Raw genomic sequence first — 7,835 nt, 5'->3', positions numbered from 1 at the left:
AGCAACATCCTGGGGATTACCATTGACCAAACTGAACTGAACTGAACTCACCCACATGAACACAGTGGCTACAGGAGCAGGTCAGAGATGAGGAATCCTATAATGTGTAACTTGTCTTCTGATTCCATAAAAACCATAAGGCCATAAGATGTAGGAACGAAAGTAGGCTATTCAGCCCATCAAATCTGCTCCACTATTCAGTGAGATCATAACTGATCTGATAATCCTCGCCATAACTTAGCTGTCTTTTCCCTGTAACTCTGGATTCCCTTCCTGATTAAACATCTCTCTCAATATACCCAGTGACCCAGCCTAGACAGCCCTCAGTGGTGAAGAATTCCACAGATTCACTACTTTCTGAGAGAAGAAATTCCTCCTCCTCCCAGACCTCATTGGGTGACCCCTTATTCTGAGGTAACACCATCTGATACTGGACTCTCCCACACAAGGGGAAACAACTTTTCTGCATCTCCCCTACCACGTCCATTAACAGCTTTGTCTGTTTCATTCTTCCAAACCCCAAAGGGTACATGCCCCATCTACTCAACCTCTCCTCACAATGCTACATACCCGGAGCAGCCTAGTGAACTTTCTCTCAGCTGTTTTCAATACCAATACATCTTTCCTTCAAGAATTAAAAATCACACAACACCAGGTTATAGTCCAACAGGTTTAATTGGAAGCACTAGCTTTCGGAGTGACGTTTCTTCATTAGGTGATAGTGGAGGGCTCAATCCTATCACACAGAATTTATAGCAAAAATTTACAGTGTGATGTAGTGATGTAACTGAAATTATACATTGAAAAATTGAAATCATTATCATTCCTTCAAGAAGGCATTCAAAACTGTCCACAGTATTCCATTCATGCTCTGAGTAGTACCTTGTATCACTAAACTTCCCTATTTTTACACTCCATTGCCATTTCCATTACAACATCTGGGGGGGGGGGGCGATACCATTAACTAGAAACTGAAATTGACTGGACACATATAAACACAGTGGCTACAAGGATAAGTCAGAGACAAGGAATACTGCGGCAAGTAACTCACCTCCTGACTCCCCAGAGCCTGTCCAATATCTACAAGAAGGAGAAAGTGAGGACTGCAGATGCTGGAGATCAGAGCTGAAAATGTGTTGCTGGAAAAGTGCAGCAGGTCAGGCAGCATCCGAGGAGCAGGAGAATCGACGTTTCGGGCATGAGCCCTTCTTCAGGAATGAGGAAGGTGTGTCCAGCAGGCTAAGATAAAAGGTCTCTCCTCCCTACCTTTTATCTTAGCCTGCTTGGCACACCTTCCTCATTCCTGAAGAAGGGCTTATGCCCGAAACATCGATTCTCCTGCTCCTCGGATGCTGCCTGACCTGCTGCACTTTTCCAGCAACACATTTTCAGCAATATCTACAAGACCCAAGTCAGGAGTATGATGGAATACTCCCCACTTGCCTGGTTGGGTGTAGCTCCAATAACATTCAACAAGCTCAACACCATCCAGAGCAAAGCAGCTGCTTGATTAGCACCACATCCACAAGCACCCCCTCCCTCCACCACTGACGCTCAGTAGCAGCAGTGTGTACTATCTACAAGATGCACTGCAGAAACTCACCAAAGATCCTCACACAACACCTTCCAAACCCACACACACATCCACCTAGAAGGACAAGGGCAGCAGATACATGGGAACACCAACCCCCTGCAAGTTCCCCTCCATCACTGATCCTGTACTGTCGCTGAGTCAAAATCCTGAAACTCCCTAACTACCAGAATTGTGGGTCTACCCCACAGCAGGTGGACTGCAGCTGTTCAAGAAGCATCTCAGCCCCACCTTCTCAAGGGGGCAATTAGGGACAAACAGTAAATGCTGGCCCCTCACATCCAATGAACAAACAAGAAAGTAATTTCAAAATTTCCCATCCCAATTCTACTCACCCTCTCACATTAACATCAGCTGTAAGGGGAGTGAATTGACGTGGGAGTGTTGGGGATTTACTGTGGAAGGGATCTCGAAGCCTGCATCCCCAGGGTGGTACAGTGTGGTTACAGTGAGTGGCTTGGCCAACAGACACTGCTGGAGCAGGAACGGGTTCAGGGATAATCTGATCAGTGTTCAGAACGATGAGTGGGGTTTCTTAAAGTGGAATATAACAGCTCATTGGCAGTAACAGGTGAACCCATAATACTTTGCAGGAGATGAGAAGGAAGATTTTTCCCTCATGAGATTTTTTTGAATTTGGAATATATTACGACAGGAAATGTGCGAGACAAGTCATTCACAGTGTTTCAAAGGGAATTAGTTAATCCCTTTGAAGAAAAATACATAATATTAGGAAAGCCCAGTGAATAGGATTAAAGCAAAGCTGATGTGGAGCTCTCACACATTTTGATGTGTCTGCGTACTCCTTCCTCAGAGCCCCTAAGTATATTCAACAGAATTGCAGAGTCTACGGGGCTACGGGGCGAATGCGGGTAAGTGGAGTTGAAATGCCCATCAGCCATGATTGAATGGCGGAGTGGACTCGATGGGCCGAATGGCCTTACTTCCACTCCTATGTCTTATGGTCTTATGGAGTCTGGAGGGGGGCTGGGATCTGTGCTCTGTTGATCCCCAGTTTCTGCTTGATGTTTACAGTCTTTGCAAAGGGTCAGGTGTACCAAATTGTGATGTTCAAACTCATCAACAATTAGAATGTGCTAAGAACTCTTGTCTCTGAACATGTGCTAGACCAGTTACACTGGAATTACTCTTTGTGTCAGGGACCAGCACAGACATCGATCAAACAAGGATACCAAGTGGCAGAACATTTTCAGTTCTGAGGAAGGGTCACTGGACCCAAAACGTTAACTCTGCTTTCTCTCCACAGATGCTGCCAGTCATGCTGTGAACTTTCAGTGATTTCTGTTTTCATTTGTAAATATTTTCAAACGTAAATTCATTTCTTTATGGGAGCCCAGGGAATTGTATAGAGAATGATGGGATTTCCATGTATCTGCTGCTCTTGTGCTTCTAGATGGATGTGGTCATGTCTTTGGAAGGTGCTGTCGAAGGATCTTTGGTGAATTTCTACGGTGCATCTTGTAGATAGTACACACTGCTGCTACTGAGTGCCGGTGGTGGAGGGAGTGGATGCGGTGCCAATCAAGTGGGCTGCTTTGTCCTGGATGGTGTTGAGCTTGTTGAGTGTTGTTGGAGCTGCCCCCATCCAGGGCAAGTGGGGAGTATTCCATCACACTCCTGACTTGTGCCTTGGAGATGGTGGACAGGCTTTGGGGGGTCAGGAGGTGAGTTACCCACTGCAGTATCCCTAGTCTCTGACCTGCTCTTGTAACCACCGTGTTTATGTGGTGAGTCCAGTTGAGTTTCTGGCTAATGATAACCCCCAGGATGTTGATAGTGAGGGATTTAGTGATGGTAATGCTATTGAATGTTCAGGCGTGGTGGTTAGAAATTGTCTCTTATTGGCGGTGATCATAGTCTGGCATTTGTGTGGCACGAATATTACTTGCCACTTGTGAGCCCAAGCCTGGATATTGTCCAGATCTTGTTGTATTTTAACATGGAGTCCTTCAGTACCTGAGGAATAGCCAACGGTGCTGAACATTGTGTAATCATTGGCGAACATCCTCACTTCTGATGGAGGGAAGGTCATTGATGAAGCAGCTGAAGATGGTTGGGCCTCGGACACTACCCTGAGGAGCTCTGAGCTTTTTTTGCTCTGTGATACAAGAGTTGGGGAGGGGGAGGGAGGCCCGGGATTAAATCCCACCTGCTCCAGCGGTTAGTCATAACATCTCTGATCAGGTTGATTAAAAATATCTACCATGAGAAACTCCTGCAGAGATGTCCTGCAGCTGAGCTGATTAGCCTCCAAGAAACATAGCATCTAGTGATTTATTTATTCTTTCTTAACGATTTTCACAACAGACATGATCTTAGCAGAGGATCTTGGCCTGGCAGAGTGTATCAATTTATTTCCCTTGGTACCGCTCACCATCATCCAGTCAGTCTGAGTGTGATCAATAAGGAAGGAGATTCCTAATGACGGAAGTTACATAGCAGAAAAGTTAAAATCAATGCTGCTGTGATCCGGATACATGTCTATTAGTGGGAGACTGGAAATAATACAGTTCTTTTCCCACACACACATATCTCAACTTTTCCAGGGTGCAGTAATCAATTCCAATAACACTGCATGTAATGGAGCTGTCAGTGCAGAGACCAGCTCAGAACAGTACAAACAGTACCCTGACACCGTGTTCCTCTGGTAAACTCCATCTGAATCATTACGCACACACAATACCAAGTGTAAGCAGTGACATGTTACATTGCTACAAACAGCCTCTGCACTTGTTGGTCATGGCTCAGTGAGCAGCGGATTCACCTCTGGGTCTGAATGTTATGGATTTACGTCCCACAGCAGGGACCTGAGCACAAAACAAGACAAATGCTGTAATTCCCGACTCAATTCAGCAAGTTCTGGATATTCTCAGCAGGGCGGATAGCATCTGTGGAGAGAGAGAGAGAGAGAGAGAGTTAATCACAGAATTGTTAGTATGCAGGATGAAGCCATTCAGTTCAGGGTGCCTGTACTGGCTCTGCAAACCAGCATCATTACCTTGTGTCAATCTCCTGCCTTTTCCCCTTACCCCTGTACACGATTTCTATTTAAATAGCTGTCTAATGCCCCTCTTGAATACTTCAGTTGAACCTGTCTCCACCACATTTCCAGGCAGAGTATTCCACATCCATCTACTTGCTGGATGAGAAAGGTTTCTCTCACATTGTCTTTGTTGCTTTTGCACATCACTTTAAATGTATCCCCCTCTTGTCCTTGTTCCGAGCATGAGTAGGAACAGCTTCTCTCTATCGGCTCTGCCCAGCCTCTGCTCACCATTTTGAGAATCTCCATCAGATCTCCCCCACCCCTTAGCCTCTTCTGTCCGAGGGAGAACAGACCCAATTTCTTCAACCTATCTTCGTCACTAATAGTTCTCATTATTGGAACCCTTCCTGTAAATCTTTTCTGCACTGTCTCTCTCTCTCTCTCTCTCCACATCTTCCCTGTAATGTGGTGCCCAGGTCTGTACACTATCCTCTAGCTGAGATCTGATCAGTGTTTCAGGTCTTTCACTTGGGCTGATGATCGTTCAGTGTTTTTCTGAGTATTTTCTGCTTTGAGTTTCAAGCAGAAGCAGGGGCTGCCTCCTCAGCAAATGCTTTCCTGGCTGTTGACATGGCGTGGGGTTCTAAACTGAGAGTGGGTCAGTGCTCGCAGGCAGAGAAAAACATCTGATGGGACCCTTCTGGAAAACAGCAAGGAAGGTGACCATGGTCTCCTGAGCCAGTATTGATCCCTTAGCTAATGTCACTAGGAGAGAGTGTTATTCATTTATTCTCTGCTATTGGTGCAAGTTAGCCGCATTTTGAAAACACAGAGATTTCACTTGGGCTTTAAAACACCAGCATGTCCTCAGGTTGCGAGAGTGCTATTGAAATCCCAACGTTTATTTTCATTTCTTTCTCATGTGAACTGAAAGGTTTTGAGATTTGAAAAGGCCATGAGTATTCTCAGCTCATCTTTCTTGGCCATTATACATTGCGACTGCCTCTTTGAAAATATAGAAATTAAGAACAGGAGGAGGCCCTTCAGCCCATTGAGCCCACCGGACCATTCAATACCGTCATGGCTGACCATCTAACTCAGTCCCGTGTTCCTACTATCTCCCCAGACCCTCTCAGGTTAAGGGAGCACTTCCATAGAGATGCTCAAAGTCATGAAGAGTTCCAATCAAGTTATTCAAGAGCTCGTTGGTGAGAAATCTACAACTAGGGGTCACGGTTTAGAAGCCAGGGGTCACCCATTGAAGAGAAAGTGAAGGAATGCTATTTCACAGAGAGGGTTGTGAGTATTGAAAGGCAGTGGAAGCAACGTCCTGGAGTAATGTAAAGGCAGAAGTAGGAGGATTCTTGATAATCAAACGGATGAAAGGTTATTGGGGAACAGATAGGAATGTGGAGTGATCAAATCTGATTTGTGTGTGTGCGGGGAGTGAGCGTGACAGTGAGGGAGTGTGCGGGGAGTGAGCGTGACAGTGAGGGAGTGTGTGGGGGAGAGGCAGGGTAATCTCAAAGGGCCAAGTGGCCTACTTCTGGCTTCTTGTTTGTCTGTGATTGGAGAAGGACAGAAGAACTGGGACCTCTGGAGAACTAGTAGAGCATGCTGGGCTGAATGGCTTCCTGGTGTGTTCCATGATTCTGAATAGTTCCCACAGCTGGTTTGAAACTAAGTTCCCTCAACCCGAGGTAGATCAAGTGAAGAGGAGATTCAATAGAGACACACTTTTTAACAGTGCAGGAATTGGAAGGAAGGGTTCAATAACCATCTTACAATTGTCCAGGGAGGGCCATTGAGGAAAAGCAATCAGAGAGCACCTTTCTCTCACAGAAAGGGTCATGGAAAGGTCGAGGTCCACCCCCGAGAACCCTGGATAGTTAATCGGAATTTTCAGGAACTGAGTTTTGTTCAATAAAGCTGTCAGAATGTGCAGTACGTGTGGGTTAGGTCTGCCGTTGAAGGGCTGAATGACTTCCCTCCTGTTCCAATGCACCTCCACTCCCCGGGTCTGCAGTTCCACCTCTGGCAGCATGCACCTTGCCATTGGATGGCCATAGGGACCCTGTTGGAACCTCCCTCCCCACGCCCTCAACCAAACATTTACATTCATATAGCGCCTCACTCATCTTCACAATATCCTAGAGTGCTCTACAGACAATTCAATGCTTTTGAAGTGTAGGATAGACAAGCAGGAGGCTGGAAGAACACAGCAAGCCAGGCATCTGGAGGTGGAGTAGTCAACGTTTTGGGTCATAATCCCTCTTCAGGACTGAAGTGTAGTCATTATTAGGATGTTGGAAATACAGCAGGGAGCTCATAGACAATAGGCTCCCACCAACAGTAATGTCCAGGCCATTTATTTTTGGTAAGGTTGAATGAAGGATTAATATTGAAACGGGATTATTATGTGTACAAGGATTCAGGAGTGTACAGTGAAAGAGCTGAAAATGTGTTGCTGGAAAAGCGCAGCAGGTCAGGCAGCATCCAAGGAGCAGGAGAATCGATGTTTCGGGCATAAGCAAGGGCTGCGCTTTTCCAGCAACACATTTTCAGCTCTGATCTCCAGTATCTGCAGCCCTCACTTTCTCCTCCTGTACAGTGAAAGAGTTGACGAGGAATAGTGCAGCAGCCCCTCAATACTGCATCTGTCTTTAGCAGTGACAGTGTACCTTAAAACAGGTGCAAAATGACCTGAAAATTCATTCATGTCATCTGGACCCTAACGTTCCTGACTGGAAGCTAGCTGAGCTAATGTGTCTATATTGGAGACAGTGAGGTCTGCAGATGCTGGAGATCAGAATTGAGAGTGTGTTGCAGGCAGCATCCAAGGAGCAGGAGAATCGACATTTCGGGCAGGAGCCCTTCTTCAGGAATGAGGCTGGGAGCCTCCCGCCTGGAGAGATAAATGGGAGGGTAATGGGGCTGGGGGGGAAGGTAGCTGAGAGTGCAATAGGTGGATGGAGGTGGGGATAAAGGTGATAGGTCAGATGGGACGATGGAGCGGATAGGTGGGAAGGGAGATTGACAGGTAGGACAGATCATGAGGACGGTGCTGAGCTGAAAGGTTGGAACTGGGGTAAGGTGAGGGGAGTAGAAATGAGGAAACTGGTGAAGTCCACGTTGATGCCCTGGGGTTGAAGTGTTCCGAGGCGGAAGATGAGGCGTTCTTCCTCCAAGCGTCTGGTGGTGAGGGAGCGGCGGTGAAGGAGGCCCAGGACCTCCATG

This window comes from Chiloscyllium plagiosum, chromosome 24, assembly GCF_004010195.1.
Source record: "Chiloscyllium plagiosum isolate BGI_BamShark_2017 chromosome 24, ASM401019v2, whole genome shotgun sequence".
Lineage (NCBI taxonomy): Eukaryota > Metazoa > Chordata > Chondrichthyes > Orectolobiformes > Hemiscylliidae > Chiloscyllium > Chiloscyllium plagiosum.
This window is presented reverse-complemented; position numbering follows the sequence as displayed.